Source organism: Nyctereutes procyonoides, unplaced genomic scaffold (genome assembly GCF_905146905.1).
Source record: "Nyctereutes procyonoides isolate TBG_1078 unplaced genomic scaffold, NYPRO_anot_genome, whole genome shotgun sequence".
In the NCBI taxonomy this organism is placed as follows: domain Eukaryota; kingdom Metazoa; phylum Chordata; class Mammalia; order Carnivora; family Canidae; genus Nyctereutes; species Nyctereutes procyonoides.
Window position 1 is genome coordinate 32,139,664 of NW_026575047.1, and position 17,587 is coordinate 32,157,250.

At 49.7% G+C, this 17,587-nt stretch overlaps 1 protein-coding gene across 4 annotated transcripts in view; it reads left to right on the forward strand.

The window, feature by feature from the left end:
- The first annotated feature begins 8,928 nt into the window (after positions 1-8,928).
- Positions 8,929-17,587, forward strand: part of AFAP1 (actin filament associated protein 1) — a 144,246-nt gene continuing 135,587 nt past the window's right edge. For all 4 annotated transcript variants that reach the window (XM_055326393.1, XM_055326388.1, XM_055326390.1 and 1 more), the window contains exon 1: positions 8,929-9,122. The gene's annotated coding sequence lies outside the window, so the exon portion shown is untranslated. The remainder of the gene's footprint in view (positions 9,123-17,587) is intronic.

Sequence of the window (17,587 nt, forward strand, 5' to 3'; positions counted from 1 at the left end):
CCTGCCCATCTTGGTAAATGACACAATGTACCCTCCCCCCTCCGTTATGGAAGTCAGAAATGGGTGTGCTCCCCTCAGCCCCCAGGACCACCCACCAGAGGCCCTGGTTCCACTGCAGACGTCCCCCGGCATTTCTCCTGCTCCGCAGACACAGTCATGGGATTGTTCCCAGAGTGGAAGGTAGCACTCTTCCCCCGATGGCCTTGGGACACAAGTGTGCACCTGGCCTGTCCCAGGCAGACCCGGACATGTGGTCACCCTGACCACGCTGAGTCCACCCTCACCTCTCCCTGGACAGGTGCAGCAGCTCCCTGGCAGGCCATTCCCGGCCAACAGCCAGGGCCCCCACTCATCACCTGCTCCCTATGAGGTCCTGGTGTCTGTCCTATTTGTTACAGCCATGAGCCTTTCTTTGGGTTCCCTAGGCAGCAAGTCTTGAGCTTCTGCACATGCCCTCCTTCCTCCCAGGGGAAGTCCCCTCTACCTTCGTTCTGCTCAGACGTTCCATCAGACAAGCCCCTCGCAGGCTCTTTAGGAGATCTGCTCCATGCCTGTGCCAGGACTCATCGCGCCCACCTGCTCTCTGCACACGGCTTCTATTGATTTACTCTTTCCCTCCAGCACCTGTAAAGCCAAGAGGGCTGATGGTTTTATAATAGTGCTCCGCGCCCTGGGAATGTGGTTGGAACATTCGGTTAGGAGGCCGGGGCCCACCTGGACACTGTGTTTTCCCCAGGGTGGTCCTTATTTCCCAGAGTGGAAACCCATCCACCATGTAAGTGAAAGATGGATCATTGCAGAGCTAGTTCCCATCCCCGTTGTTATATCCCCCTCCCCGACCCCCAGCTTCTGGGGGGAGAGGGGAAGAAACCCTGGTGTCGAGGAGGCAGCTCACCTGTGCTGCGTGCTCTGGGACCCAGCACAGCCCCCCTGGGAGGACCTCTGTGGCTAGCGTGCACCCTTCTTGCAAATTTAACAGAAGAGGGTATCCGTGCTACCCTGGTGGCCACCAGAGGCTGCCAGGCTGTTACCCAGTTAGGTTTCATGAATAGAGGCTGCCTTTTCTTCTGCCTGAATCCAGAGGTCCATGGAGCATTCCTCAGCTGGACCTCACTCCTGAGAGCTCCCTTCCGCGGCCCTGCCTGCTGGCAGCTCTTCCTGCCTCTGCTCCCTGAACATCTCTGTTCTAACGCTTATGTGCCACGTCACATCCTCTGCTCAGGAGCCTATGGCGATCTGTCTGTAGCACACACTTGCCCATGCCATTCCCTGCCTGGAGACCTTCCTGGGGGGACCTCTGTGGCTGCTCCCTAACTCCTTGACAGGCATCACCTGGCCACCGATGACCTTCACAGACTTCCTTCCTCCTTCCCACTTACCTCTGTTCCTTAAGAGGCAACTCCCACCTCCCTCCCACACACAGCACCACCCTTTGCAAAGGCTCTTTCCTCTGCCTGGAATGCACCACCTAGCAAACTCCTATTCATCCTTCAATACCCAGCTGAGACACAGTCTTCTCAGCCAACTTCCATAATAGGAGCCCTCCCCCAAACTGTTATCACTCTTCCTTCCGTCCAGAAAGAATAGTTCATCAACAAATATTTACTGAGCTGGGCATGAGAAAACAGAAATGAAAAAAACACTGTCCCTGACTTCCAGAACCAGTCACAAACTCATGGGGGAAATGTACTGTGAACTGAATTGTGTTCCTTACAAACCTACACACTGAAGCCCTCACTCCCAATGTGACCATATTTGGAGATGGGGTCTAGAAGGAGGTAATTATGGTTAGATGAGGTCAGACGTGGGGCCCTGATCTGATTAGGGATTGTGTCTTTTAAGAAGAGGAAGAAAGTTTCCTAAAAGGCCATGTGAGGGCATAGCAAGGAAGTAGGAGTCAGCCAGGGAAGGTCAGAGTGAGAAAGATGGAAGGAGCATCGCAGGTCAAGGTCAGGGGACAAAAAGTGGCCTGTTGCTCCTAGGACCTGCATGGTGTGGCTGGGGTGGGGCGTGTTCCCTTCTCTGTGCTTCACGGTAGCCTGGCTGTACCTGGTTTAGGACAGTTCCCCTATCAGCTCATCATTATCTGTACCCTGTGCTGGGGAGATGCTGTCCTGCCCTGCCCAGGCCTGTATGCAAACACCTGCATCTCTGGCCATGGGATCTGCTCAGCCTGCATGAGGGGCAGGCCCGGGGTGCCAGGAGCTAATGCAGCTTCGAGAGCAGCTCTCAACCAATAAGTCTTCCCAGGCTGTCCCCCACTGAATGGGACAACTCTGAGCTTGTCCCAACCAGGTTTGAGCCCCCACTGCCCACAGCAGGCACCTGCTCACGCACACACCTCCCTGGGCTCATTCCCTTCTTTCCCCGACTGTCCTTCCCCTGCCCTGGTGCTCCCTGGGATCTCCTCCCTCTTAAATGGCTTGTTCTCAGTCCTGGTTTCTGGGTCTACTTCTGGGGATACCTGTCTTTCCTCCCTCAACTCTGGCCTCACCTACAGAGGGTAGAAAGGTGCTCCTTTTATAGCCAGCACAGGAGGAAACACAGCTGTCTGGCATAAGCAACCAGGGCCACGGAAGGTGGGTGGGTGATCCCCACCACTGCTCCTGTAGTAAGGCGGGGGTCCTATCCCATAGTCGAAGCCCCACTGCCTATCCCAGAAGCATTGGGGTGGGCTCTTTCTCTCTCTAGCCTACAGAAAACACTTTCTGCATCCCACGATGGATTTTTCTGGAGCAAGTACCCACAAGAAGCTGCTGGTCTATGGTGACCTGTAGCTTTCTGCTAAGAGCCTCTGGCAGGACAGAGTGACCCTGGACTGGGGAGGAACAGGCACAGCCTCTGTCCTGGCTGAAGTCACTGCTCCTATTGACCTTCTGCCCTGGGCTGCATTTGGTCCACCCTCCCTCTAGGGGGTCTTCTTCCAGCTGTCCTGGGTTACCAAGTCCAGGCTGGCTCCTGACAGGATCCCTGTCACCAGCAAGTCGGAGCACATGCAGACCCCAGTTGCCTGCCAGCTTTAGTCCTTGCTCTCAGCACACCAAGGCCTCAGGCGTGTGTGGGCCACCAGAAACCTACTTTACTTTAGTATTGCCCTCTGGTTAAGACACTCCATCCAAGTCCTATGAGCCTTTGGAGACTGGCTGCCAGTAGAGCAGTGCTTCTCATGTGCCTGAATGCTTGACCTTCTCTACACTAACACCTTGGTGGTCCTTCAAATGTCTCCAAGACTTTTTCTGCCCTAGAGAAGTAGACAAAAGAATAACCTTTCAGTTGTGTGTGTGTGTTTAAAGATTTTTCTTATTTGAGAGAGAATGAGTGAGAAAGAGCACAAATGGGAGGAGGAGCAGAAGGAGAGGGAGCAGCAGACTCCCCGCTGAGCAGGGAGCCCGATGCAGGGCTCGATCCCAGGACCCCGAGATCATGACCTGAGCCAAAGTCAGAGGCTCAACCAACTTAGTCACCCAGGTGCCCTCTGTTGGGGTCATTCTTTGGACTTGGATATTCTCCCATAGGCCAAAGAGAGCCCTTAGCACCATGGGGAGTGGGGAGGCACCTCCCATCACTCTTTGGGGGTAAGAGCATTCCATCTGTATATTCATATCTCTCAATGCTGACCAGCTATGACTTCTCTCAGATCCCCAGCTCTTCTGAGGGGCAGCCCTTAGTTGCCTTACAATCAAGAGGTCAGCTACTAGGGCACTGACTCACTCCCTTTGCTCGGTGCTCCCAAACACACCTGCCAGTTCATCCTTGTTCAGAGTGGTACAGCTTTGTTTCTCTGCCTCTGCCCACCCAGCAATGGCCTAGAACTGCCTGTAACCTTCCCTTCCAGTGGCTTCCCAGACCAGTTCATGTGCATTCCTCTGGGAAAGGAATTTTGAGGTTTGCTTTTAAAACACTATGTCTGCCCCTCTTCCTTTGTCGTGGGCTGTCCTGTGGAGGAGGGGTTGGAGGGACCAGGCCTGGGAGAGGGAGACTGATAGGAATGATTTTGCCATAATTCTGGGGAGACTGCAAAGGCTGGGGCGAGGCTGTAGATTCCAGAAAGAGAGCCATCAGGACCTGGCATCTGGATGTTGGGGGGACAGGGTAGAGGATGAGATCCTGCTCACTGGCAGGGCAATGGGACAGATGCTGGAGCTGCTCACGAGTAATGAAACCTAAGAGGAACAGCTGGTCTGGAGTGTGAAAGGCAGATGTGAACTACTGCGTGTCATGGATGAGGTGCCCGCAGGCCACCCAGGGGAAGGTACCCCAGGGAGAGCCAGACTAGCAGGTTGGGGGCTCAGTGGAGGGAGGTGGCAGGGCAGGGATGTTTCTGAGGGATAGCCAGGGTCACAGGCCCTTAAGAGACCTCCCTAGGGATGGTGCAGAACCAGCAGAGCAGACCCAGGGGAACCCTGGCTTTTGTGCACTTGGTCTTCCCCCATCTGGCAGAGGAAGAATAGAGGGCGGCAGGACCGGGAAGGGAGCGGGAGAGTGTGGTTACCAAGGTGAGGGGAGAGAATTAGAAACAGAGTAGACATGAGGTGGGATGTGGTCTGATGGGACCCAACTGTGTGGGGCGGAGGAGGCCAGGGCACGTGATGCTGGTAGGTTTTGGAAGAGATGGATTGACAGGGTTTTTCTTTTCTTTTTTTTTTCCCCCCATTTTCTTTCAACATTATAAGACTGTCTCATTGTCTTTTGACTTCACTTATTTCTGGTAAGGAGTCATCTGTAATTCTCATTGTTATTCACCAGTATATGATGTTTGTTACATGACTGCTTTTTAAAAAAATCACTTTTAAATTTTTTTAAAGATTCTACTTATTATTTGAGATGCTATTAATTGTAAGAGAGAGAGAGAGAGAGAGAGAGAGACAGAGAGAGAGAGAGAGAGAGAGAAGGAGCAGGGGTGGGGCAGAAGCAGACTCCCCACTGAGCAGAGAACCCAACATGGGGTTCGATCCTGGGACTCCAGGATCAGGACCTGAGCTGAAGGCAGACACTCAACCACTGAGCCACCCAGGGGCCCCTAATGTCATTTGTTTTAAAGTGCTAGGTTTGGGGGTATTTTGTTACATGGCCACAGATGGCTGGCATAGCAGCCTGGAGGTTTTCTGAACTGACCGCACATCTTAAACTGGGCCCAGCTGCCATGGATCGCCTTTGCTGTCTCTCAGCTCCAGAATCTAGGAAGACTGAGTCAAAAGTGTCATGGAAATACAGCTTACTTTGGCCTCTAAATAGTTTGTATTTATATTTTTCCTCAAGAGACATGTTATTGGAAGAGTCTAGAAGAGGCCTCAGGTCACAAACTCCACCTAGTAGCCCTTTGCTGTATCGAACCAGGTCAGAAGTTTCCACAGAGTATCAGTCCAACTTTGAGGTCTATAACTCTGATTTATTTTCCTATTGAATGAACATTCTCTTTACATCAGAAGGGCTGTAGTGGCAAACAGGGACTGGGTTTGTTTTCTGAGGTGCTAGGCTGTCCCAACATTCATTTTCACATCTTTCTATTAGTCAGAGCTGTGAAGCCTACCTGGACTGGTCTATTGGGTGGTAACTTTGTCAGTGAATGTGGAGCCCAAATAGGATGGCCCCTGATGAGGAAGGAGACTCAGGCTGAGTTTCTCCATGTGACAGACATTTGTTGAATGCCTATATGTGTCCATTAGGAATTCTGTGAGTAACAGAAAAATTGATTAACACTGGCTTACACAACTAGGAGATTTGCTTTTTCCTACCGAATGGAGAATCTGGAGGTAGGTGGTTCCTCCCCTTGATTCAGTGGCTCAAGGGTGCAAGGGTCAGAATCTCTCTGATTCTGACTTTGCTCATGGTTGTGAAGTGGCTGCTAAGGATCCAGATAGCACATGCGTGTCCAAAGGTAATGAATGTCTCTGCCGCTGGCAGCGTCAACTGTACTGATTCCTTTTCCCCAAAGAGGAAAACCTTCCCTGGAAACTAATGATATGCTGGTAAATCTTTAATTACTGCCTTCTGGGGGATGGGTGGAAGGAAGAAAGTCCTGATCTACAGTCGTTACCAATTTCTGTGCTATAAATACTCTCACATCTAATTTCAATGACAATGCTGACTGCAGCTATGGGAAGAGATGCCAGTAGCACAACATCATATGGTATTTCTATCTCACAGTTAGAGTACAGATGTAAATCCCCTGATAGCGTAGGTAAATGTAAACTGTAGTAAAATAACTAGGAAGTCATCCATTTTGAATAGTTATTTATCTTTGTTTTTAATATAACCTTTAATCATAAGTTTATATCATTTGATTTTTAAGTAATGACTGTGTTTAATAAGTGACTTTGTAAAATTCTTAAACAATGAACAATCAGCTCTCAGGGCATGATCCAAATTGGCTCGAGGGCACCACTGTTAGAAACTTTCAGCCAACTTCCACTGTGTCTCACTGGCCAGGACAATGTCACATGGCCACGTCAGGCTGTGAGGGAGGCTGGGAAGACAAGACACTATTCAGGCCACTATATAGGGTGGAATATGGCCAGGGAAAAGGGGCTGGAAAGGATTGCAGGGAGGGCCAACAATCTCCAACCGACTGCCCTGGAACAAAGCTGTGCTGGGTATTTGGAGCACAGGGTGAGCAAGATAAATCCCATTCATATTCTCATGGGCTTTCAGTGTTAGTGGCAAGAGAGAGGTTTTAAACAAATACGTGTAATTGTGATGGATGCCAGAAAGACGCACAGGGTGTGTGAATGTGTGTATGGGGGAGGGGACCTGGTATTCGTTTTTTACTGTTTCATCAGAAATGACCACAAATGTAGCAGCTTAACACAATGCACACATATCTTAACTCAGTTTCTAGGCTACATTTTAGCTGGGTCTTCTGCTCACGCTTCTCCAAAGGCTTCACTCAACCTGTTAGCCAGGCTGCATCCTCACTTGGAGGCCTCACTAGGGAAGAATCCACGCTCAAGCTCATTCAGCTCAATGCCTGAATTTGTATCTCTAAGCCTGCATGATAGGGGGCCCAGATTTTTGATGATTGTTGGCTGGGGGCTGTCCTCAGGTCCAATAGACTCTCAGCCAGGTGGGTTTCCCCAAAGGCCACCTCACAGCATGGCAGGTGACTTCTTCAAAGCCTGTGAGTACAACCTCTCTCTGTGGTCTGCTGAGATGAATTTTTACATAATATCATGTGACCATGGGAGTGATGCCCCACCAATAAATGCTGGCCACATTACATTGGCTAGAAGCTGTCACGGTTTCTGCCTGCACTCAAGGTAGGGGATCATACAAAGGTGTGACTCATTGGGGGTCACCTGAAGGTGTGTCTATCACAGTTGTGCTCCGTGTAGGGGTGGCTACAAAGCCTTCCTGGAGAAAGTGACATTTAGGGAGAGACTGGAAAGGTCAGTTGGAGTTGGCTAGTATAGGGAGAATGATGTGTCAGGCAGAGGGCAGTATGTGCAAAGGTCTGGAGCCTGATGTGACCATCCTTTGTACTAACGACTCTCTGGGATGTTATTTTCCTATTCTCTGAGGACATCCCCATATCACACTGACTGGAGAGGAGTAGGAAAGCTTCTTATATTCATGGAGGAATTTGTCTAACAAATCAATTTGGAAGTCAGACTGTGTGTGTGTGTGTCTGCATATATAGGAGATGGGACCTTATCCATTTATTCATCTCTTCTATCACCATTCTGAGTACCTTCAGGGTACCAGGTTGCATTCTGTGCACAGAAGTGAGTCAGAGTCCTGCCTTGGCCTAGAAAGGTCACACTTCATTGAGAATGGTGGGGCAGGGGAACCCCCAGCTGGTGCCGTGAAGGTGATGGGAAGGCAGAGATGGATTGTATCAAGGAGCAGGGGAAATAAAGCACTCAAGGATGGATTTCAGATTTTAGCCTGAGCAACTGTGTAGATGGAGAGGCCAAGAGAACAAGAAGAATGTAGAGGAGCTCGTTTGGGGGTGTTGAATAAAGCACTTGTTTTGGCCATGAGAAGTTTGAAATGCCTCGTGGGCATCCAGCTGAGGATCTGGGACAGGTCAGGTGGGGTTGGAGATAGAGACCTGGCCATCACCACAGTATGTAGATAGCCTGGAAGAGCATGAGATTTCCTGGTAAGAGAGTTCCACCTGGCCCCAGCCATGGGCTACCCTAGCACCCCAAGATGTAGAGGCTGGGCAGAGCGAGGGGTGGATCCCGGAGACTTGAGGAGGAGCAGCTAGTGTGGTAGAGAGAAACCCAGAATATGTGTTGGATGATGCCAAAGGATCAAATACAATGAAGACAGAGGTTTTCAGGATGGTCTGCCCTTAAATATGTGGGGGTGACAGGATGGCATTTCAGGTGGAAAATATAAACACCACGAGAGCTTTGAGGTAGGAAAGGAAAACGAGCTTAGCTCTTGGCTCTTTTATCATGCGTTACAGTGACCCCGAGAGATCTCCTGTCCTGCAGGGGAGGACCAAGTCGGCCTCTCCGCCACTCCTAGTGCACGTCGCCTGTCTGCGAAAATAAAATACTTGTCGAATGAATAAAAGATGAGTCAGTGAACAGGAAGGCTGTGACCTGGGGCGGCAGGTGATCTCGCTCCTCGGGCCTCAGTTTCCCTGTCTGTTATGCAAGCCGTCGTTACTAGCCTGAGTTGTGGGCTGGGGCGAGCACAGCCTGCCGAGCCGACCCCGAGGCCCCGAGGGCGCAACGCGGGGGGCCCTCCCGGCTCCGGCCGCGGACTCGGCCGCCAGCCGCCCAGCTCCGGGGGCACCCGCGGCCCCGCCCCGGCGCGGCCCCGCCCCCTCCTTTGTTTCCCCGGCCCCGCCCCCCGCGCGCGGCTCCCTCCCCATTGGTCGGGGGGCGGGTCCCGAGCGCCGGGGGCCGCCGGGGGCGGGGCGCGGGGCGCGGGCGGGGCGTGTGCGCCTGCGCGGTGCTCCCGCCCGGCCGCAGCCTGGCGCCGGCTGCTGCTCCGCGCGGAGCCCGAGCCCGAGCCCGAGCGGGAGACCGGCAGAGGCGGCGGCGGCGGCGGCGGCGGCGGCGGCGGCCCCGCCCCGGGGCTCCATTGTTGCGGCGGCCGAGGCTGCGCCGGCTGCTCAGCCCTGTTCCCCTCGGCTCCGAGCGAGCGCCGCTGAGCGGGTGGCCGAGGTGAGGCGGCGGCGGCGGGGCCGGGCCGGACCGAGTCGGGCAGGGCAGGGTCCGGGGTCCGGCGGGGGCATCCTGGGGCCGGACGGGGGTATCGGGGCTGGACGGGGGATCCCGGGGCCGGGCGGGGGGCCAGCGCCGGTGTCGGTCTCGGGGCTGGACGGGGGGCTCCCGGGGCATGACTGGGGGTTCCCGGGGCTGGACGGGGGGTATCAGGGCTGGACGGGGGTCCCGGGGCTGGACGGGGGGTTCCCGGGGCTGGACGGGCGGTATCAGGGCTGGACGGGGGTCCCGGGGCTGGACGGGGGTCCCGGGGCCGGACTGGGGTTCTTGGGGCCCGACTGGGGGTCCCGGGACCGGATGGGGGTCCCGGCGCTGGAGGGTGTCTGGAGCGGGCCGGTTCCGGGGCGAGCGAGAGGCAAGGGCCGGTGGGGGTCTCGGGGCTGGGCCTGGCGGAGGTCCCAGGTGGCAGGAGCCCCGGGCGGCGGCCGGAGTTGGGCGAGGTGTTCGGCAGGCAGGGTCCCCAGACCCGACCGGGGCCTTGGGGGACTGGTTAGGTGGAGGTCCATGGGTCAGATGGGGTCCGGGGCTGGGCGGGGGTCTCGGGCCGGGTGTGGCAGGTCCAAGCCAGCACCGCGGGAAGGTGCGGAAGGTGGCGGCTGCCGCCCTGAGCGCTGGGGGGACGGGGCCGTGCTGACCGGGCGCCTGGGCATTGTCTCCGCCTTGGGGGGCTGGGGGGGGGTGGCTCTGCGCCTGCTGTGAGCCTCTATAGACCCCTGCGCAGGGATTCTGATCACCCAGGGCACGACCTCCGTCCCTGTCCCCCTGTGGTGTGTCTGCAAAGGACCGCCTGCGAGTGGGAGAGGCGGTTTCTATCTTCCCTGCCCCGGTGCTGTGACCGGGTCACTGTCTCGTTGGGGATGACTGCATGGATTGCCATCTTGGGGGTCCTGGGCACCCTGAGAGTGAGATGCTCTTTCTGTGGCTCCTCATCCTGGTGCCTGCTTAGATGAACGCGTTGCCAACCATGGCCCTTCGTGGAGCCCTGCTCATGGTGTCCTGGCCACCCTGACTCTGCCCCTCCCACCCCCCAGGCTTGTAGGGGTGTGATCCCCCCTCCCTTCCACACGCATGCACGCATGTGTGTGTGTGTGTGTGTGTGTGTGTGTGTGTGTGTGTGTGTGGTCAGGGGCCCTTGCACCGGAGGTGGAGCCTGGCCGGGCATAGCGGGTTGTGCACAGAGGCTCAATTGGCCTGAGTGGGACAGCTGACTTGCTCTTTTATTGTTTTGTTGCCAAATGAGCAGAAACCGGGAGCGGCATCTCAGGGCTGTCCTTCTCTGGGATCCCACCCCTCTCCGCGGCCAGGTCCCACAGGAGCGCGGGGCTGTCACTGTGCCCAGGGACCGTGCTTCAGGCCCTGGCTGCAGTTTCCTGCTCCGGTGAGACAGCCGGCTCTGATTGGAGGGAGCCGAGCCCCTCTGCCCAGTGCTTCTTGATTTCTTCCGTTAGGACTGGGAATTTGAAAAAAAAAAAATCTTTAAAGCCAGATTTAACTTTGTAGCGTTCAGCGCCTGGAGAGTGGAGGAAACTCTCGCAAGAATTTGGCGGGCTGGAAAATGCATTTGAAGGAGGAGAATCCACACCCACGGAATGAGGCCAAGGCGGTTACAGTTAGAGGTCAAGTTGACAAAGGGATGGGGAGGGAGGGGTTGTGGAGTGGAGAAACTCAGATTTCAGCCTGATGTCAGGACTTGAGGCTACCTGGCAAGCTTTTTAATCTTTCAGTCCCTTAAATAAAGTGGAAACACCTATAATGTCCTAGGGATGATTCTCTTCCCTGGGGGATGTGACATTGAACCAGACAGTCTTTTCCTTTATTTATTTTAAGATTTTATTTATTTATTCTTGAGAGACACCAAGAGCAGCAGAGACACAGGCAGAGGGAGAAGCAGGTTCCCCATGGGGAGCCTGATGCAGGACTTGATTTCAAGACCCTGGGATCATGACCTGAGCCAAATGCAGACGCTCAACCACTGAGCCACCCAGGTGTCCCAACAGTCTTTTCCTTTAACAGAGTGTTTTGTTCTGGTCCAAGATAAGGCATAGGCAGAAGTAGTTCTAAATTCTTTGTGAACATGATGGTATATAAATAACAGGAGTCTCAGATGAAAATGTAATAATGGAGTTGTTGCTTTTTTACAGTCCAAACTAGCATGCAGACCCCTCTCCCCAGCAGCTGCTGACGTAGCTCCTCTTACCCATTCTTACCTGTCAGTTTACCTTCCGGGAGCCTTCCCTGAAATCTTACGTCCTGCCCTCCAGAGCTGTGGTCTTCGAGGACAGAGTGGTCAGCTCAGAGTAGTAGCGTAGTGTGATAAATGCGCTGATAGAGGTGGGCACGGTTTGTATCCAGAGCTCAGAAGAGGCATATTTAATTGAGAGGGGTTTTTTTTTCTATACCATGGTTCTAGATATTTCATGTGATTTAACATCTGTAATTCTTCAGCTCTCCAAAGGGTTTTTAGAATAATATTTGCTGTTACTTCCTAGTGTTAACAGAATAAGTGAGTATAGAGTACTTGATTAGCATTCTTTGGGTCTAATTCTAGCTTCAAAATTAAGTTACTGTTTGTTCCTGCAAAGCTACCCCTTCTGGGCTTCATTTTCTTCACCTTTGAGGGATCTTAAGCTGGAGAAGAATCTTCTTAGCCCTAAACCTTTAATTATTTCAACCACATAGAACAGAGGAAAGAAAGCTCTCTTAGTGAGGGGTGTATAAATAATGGATATCTTTGAAAATATAGGTTCAAAGTGGAAGTTCTTCAAAAAGTTTAGGTGCATGGGTGTATACTTTGTCTCAGATTTAAAGAGTCTATGATGGAAGTTTAAGCAACATTTTGATACTGTCTTGCATATTCTTCATAATTATGTTGTACTTGCAACATCTGCATCATATCATTTTGGTTTGATGTTTTCCTTAATGAAGTCATTGGATGCAGAGCTCTTGTCTGGAGCATTTCGTTGATCTTTTGAGTGTCATGTGAAGACGGCCAACTGTAGGTTTCTGTATATCCCAGGAAAATTTCTTTAACAGAGATTTTAATTTAGGGCATCTAGAATAAGTGGAATTTGGAGAGTGCCTTGAGTAGCTGTGTGTGATTTTATGTACCAGCATAAAGCACAGTTTAAAATTGTTGCTTGCGGAAAAATTACATCCTGTGGTAAATGGCCTATAAAAAAAATCCAATTCTAAGGAGTATAGTAATTAATCCTTTAAACTGTTAATCTCCTCTCTGATTTATGTTTGGTAAGATGGGAATTTGGTGTGCTTGATTTTCTGAAAGCCACATGTCTGTAGAAAGGATACACAGTTTTCTCTGCTATTCTTATTTGGATGATTACAGGGATTAAAAATAGAGGCTAAGCTGTCTGGTAGCGATGCCACTGAATTACGATTTTCACTGAACTCAGTAGGAGTTTTTTCCTTTTTTTGGTTTGCAGTCTTAATTTAAAAAAATTGCTTTGTTACATGCTGCATGCAGTTTGTTTTGTTAGTGATTTTATTTTTGGAGGCCTTTAGAAACTCAATTGGATCTTCTTGGTGGTTTTCTTAGGTTGTACTGATATTCTTACTGAAACTTAACTAGTTAATGCTTGTTCTGTGTCCAGATGACCATGTCATTCATAGCCGGTTGGGCTTTTATATGGATCCGATGAAAAGGAGTCTCCTATGGAATGGAATGCCTGTGGATAGAGATGGTGGAGTTTGGACTCTGTATTTCAAAGCTGTCCTCTCCTGTTCTTTACTGAAGGAAGAGAAGACCTCTCATTCTCAACTGGGGCCTCAAACACAAAGCCTCATTTACCCGGCTTTCAGGGACTGATGATGCTTCCTTTTTTTTTTTTTTTTTTTTTTTTTTTAAAGATTATGATGTTCTGTGAATCACCTGTTTTTTTTTTTTTTTTTTAAATGTATTATTTACCTTAAAGTTGGCCTTTGGTGGTCAACCTTCACCTCCACCTTATACCCCATATCACCCGCCAAATGGATTTTCTTCCTTCCTTTTCATTTTAAAGTCCTCACCAGGTGTCTGTTACCACAGGCTACCTCACAATTTTTTGGATATTGGTAGGATGTAAACATAAGTGACACAGCAAAGACCACTGACTTGGGTTCTCTTGGATGGGAGATGTGAGCTACAGACTCAGTCCTAGGATGGCTTTCATGAAGTCCATGTGCTTCTTGGGACGTAAGCTCCCTCAGTCGTAAAGTGGAGTTAGCTGTTAATTATGCCTCTTCCATGTGGCTTAGGAGGTTGTTCTGAGGATGAAATGAAATCAGGGACATAGAGCAATTTGCAAGTTGTAAAATATTATGTTGCCAAGGATTTTTAAAAAAAATGCTTCATTAACAATTTGATGGATCCAGGATGTTCTTCGGAACTCTAAATGTTTGTAATGTACAGGTGATCCTTAGCATGAGCTGTGGTCAGGCGACTTCATTTAGGATTGTTGTTTTTTTTTTTAAATTTATTTATGATAGGCACACAGTGAGAGAGAGAGAGAGAGAGAGAGAGTCAGAGACATAGGCAGAGGGAGAAGCAGGCTCCATGCACCGGGAGCCCGATGTGGGATTCGATCCCGGGTCTCCAGGATCACGCCCCGGGCCAAAGACAGGCGCTAAACCGCTGCGCCACCCAGGGAACCCTAGGATTGTTTTTTATCTTTAATTCAGCAGTGCTGTTTGGTACTTCAGCATTGTGGGGAAACATCATGTTGAGTCACCACTAATCCTTTCTCAGCAAGACTGTGCCATGTGTCTAATGTAGCTTTTGACAGTCTCTTCAGGTTGGTGTGATCTCATGGATGCTCCTTTAATGAAGCATTCTTTCTTGACATTTCAGTTCCTCAGCCACCTGTCCTGAGGTGGGAGAGGGCAGGAGGCAGGCTTAGGTCAAGGTCAGCAAAGCCTTCACCTGTGCCCGTTAGAAATCCCTAGTATGAGCAGAGCAGTGGGCATCAGTGAGAACCTGATTTCAGGGTTTCTGGAGCCCTCCCCTCTGCAGGCCAGCCTGCCATGGAGACAGTGCAGCACTTTCTAGTTTCTCTTTCTCTCCCTCCTTTCTTTTTTCTTCCTCCCTACCGACTGCTCCATGCCTCTGAGCTCCCAGGCACTGGCAGGGGGAGGAATATAACGGCAATAAAACACAGTACTGGCCCTCAAAGAATCTACCTCTTATACACAGATGTTAAATTATACCGTCATGCAGCTCACCAAACCTTTATACAGGTTACCTGTGACGTGTGCAAGTACTGTGGTAGATGGCGGAAATAACGAGGTGCAACGTCGCCATGACTCCCACGTGGAGTTTAGGTGAGGGGCTCCACAGTCCAGGGGAGAAGCATAGCTGCGTATGATTTCAGTGTAGGGTAGTAAGTGCTGCCATAGGTATGTAGGAGTGTTTGGGGGCCGAGCTGGTGTGCACAATCCAGCATTTATTCTCATGTGCCACTTAGAGTTTATCAGGCAAGACAGGTATCTGTAGGTTTCTAGTTGAAGGACAGTGACTTACCCGAAGCCTAAAATTTGTAGAATGTTCTCCGCATTTGTAATTCCTAGAATCTGCATTTGTCAGAACAAATCTATAGTGTTTGGATGGCCATCCCTGTCTGCTGACTTAAGTCAGTTTATTCTTGTCAATGTCAACAATGTGATAGGCACTCTGCTGGGTATTTTCACATCTACCACTGTATGGGTTTCCTGTGGCTGCTGTAACAAATCACCACAAACTTAGTGGCTTTAAAAAAATACAGATTTGTTATTTCACAGTTCTCTAGGTTAAAAGCCTGACTCTGGCCTCACCGGGTGAAAAACAAGGTATGGGCAGGACTATGTTCTTTCCTGGAGAATCTGAGGGATGCTGATTGCTTCCAAGCTCGTTCAAATTATCAGCTGAATTTAGTTCTTGCAGTTGTTGGACTGGGCCTCTGGTTCCTTTCTGGCTGTCAGCCGGAGAGCCGCCCACAGCTCATAGAGGCCTCTTCTGGCCCTTGCACACAACCCCCTGAGCCCAGAACCAGCAGGAACCACCGAAGCCTGCTCTGGCTCCCTGACTTCCCCTTTTGCCACATCTCTTCTTCTACCTGGAGAAAGTTCTCTGCTTTTAAGAGAACTATGTGATTAGCTGTGGCCCACGTAGATAACCCAGGATAACTTCCCTATCTAAGGCCTGTAGTAAAGTTCCTATGCCATGGAATATGTCATAATCACCGCTTCCAGAGATTGGAGCACAGACTCTTTGGGGACCAATATTTTGCCTTCCACAATTAGTTGATCCATTTATGACAGCAGCTGATGAAATTGTTAGTTATCTTAATTGATATATCAGTTAATGAAGGCACCAAAATTTTAAACCAATCGGCAGGATCCTTAAGATCCCTTTTAAGTGATGAGATAGTTCTGACTTGCTATTGAGCGGTGGGTGGGGTTTATAGCACCAGAGACAGGTCAGTCAAAAGCAGAGTAACTTTTATGCATTTAGACTACTTAAGTGGTCCTCTCTGATTAGAGAAGTTTTGCCAAGAAGTCAGTCATTAGAATAATTCCTCCATTAGGAAAACCAGCCATCATGGGGGGCATTTGGGGCTTTGCCTTTTCAAGGTTTACATGAAGGACTCTGTCCTCATGGGGTAGAGAACGCGTGATTCTTCGTCCATTTCTAGAATGGGAACAGCTGAGTCAACCCAACAGGGATTCACATTCCTGAGTTTTAGAGAGTCTGTTTCAAGGCTGAGGCAAAGGCCAATAAACAAAGTTTGCACTTTAATTGATAATTAGGAATGAGGTGCATTTTGTGGTCAAGGAAACAACTGGTGATGATTACCAAGTGTTTAAGACCAAGCGTGACCTCATCTGATCATGTAGGTGTTTTTAATAGTTTTTCATAAGGATTTTTTTTCCTTTACAATAAATGACAAGCTTTGATTTGAAATAAACTTCCTGTAAGAAAATAGAATGTAGAATTCTAAAGCTTTTCAGCTGGCCTTCAGGAATTTATGAACTGCCTGTGATCTTGGGCAAACATTTTGTGTATCTGTGCCTGTGTGCATGTTTAGTGGGAAGAGGAGTTCCAGCTTGCCATTCATTTTCAGCAGGGCTGGGTTCCAGAAGGTTTAACACACCACTCAGTGTGATACTCTTGCTAGTCAAGTATCAGATTTTGTTTAAAAGTTTAATACTCATTTTGAACAAAGTTCTAGAGGCAGATAGTTTTAAGAGTCAAAAGTTCTGCGAGACTTAGAACAAAAACACAGCAATCACCTACTCCGCCCTTCTCCACCCTGATTCCCCACTCCTCAGAGGCCATCATTCTAATGTTTCAGCTCTTTCCTCCAGATTTTGTGTGTGTGAAACATCCTACTATTTTGAAGCCAATTTAGGTCACTTACCCTACTGCCTGCTCCTACTGCCACCTCTTTCCACCCTGTTCTCTCTGTGTGATTACGTTAAAGGTTTTGCTGAAGAATTCAGCAGCACTTATGACAACTGTGGAGATGTTATTCACAGCTGAGATGCTTAGTCTATTTTGGTTATATTTCATTTTTTCCCCCTGGAGTTTGTTTTGCTTAGTTTTCTTTGTATCTGTCCTTTATTCACCCTTCACCCCAGAAGTGTAAATTTCTTCTCAGTTCATTCACCCCCTCCAGGTAATCATCCATTTTATCACTTACTTTGGATAATTCTTCTGAACTTCCCATCCTGCTGCCTTTCCTCTGTGCTTGCTTGCTAGGCCTGCTGCAAGAGTTCCTTTCACTCTCTCTTGGGTTAGGATTCCTCCTTTTTTAGTTTTCTCTCTTCCTTTGGTTGAGCATATACACCAGTAGCTGTTAAAGAAATATATGTCTTTTTGAGATCTCCTCTAATGTTGGAATATTTTGCTCTCACATGTAGTTGATCATCTGAGTATAGAATTCTAGGCCAGAAATAATTTCCTGCAAAATTTTGAAGACACAGCTCAGAATTCCATGTTCCAATGTGATAGTGTGTCCAAAGCCTTTTCTTTTAGGTGACCCACATTTTCCTTTGTGTAATCTTTTAGGTCCTTGTTCTTGGTGTTTGGGAATTTTGTGATGGTCATGTCACAATGTGGGTCTTGTTTTTGTTCTTGGTATCAGGCATTTGGTGGGCCTGCCCCATTTGTGGGCGCCCGTTCTGTATTCTAAACACACGTTCCTCTACAGGTCTTCTGCACTCTTCTATTTACCCACTTCTCTGTGTCCTCTGTTTTCCTTTTTGGAAGATTTCTCCAGCCTTTTCTGTAAACCTTTCTATGAATTTTTTATTTTTTAATATTAGGGATTCCTTTTAGTTCCTAAAAAAGAATACATGTATTTTAAAGATTTTATTTATTTATTTGACAGAGAGAGAGAGAGAGAGAGCGAGCATACAAGTATACAGAGCATCAG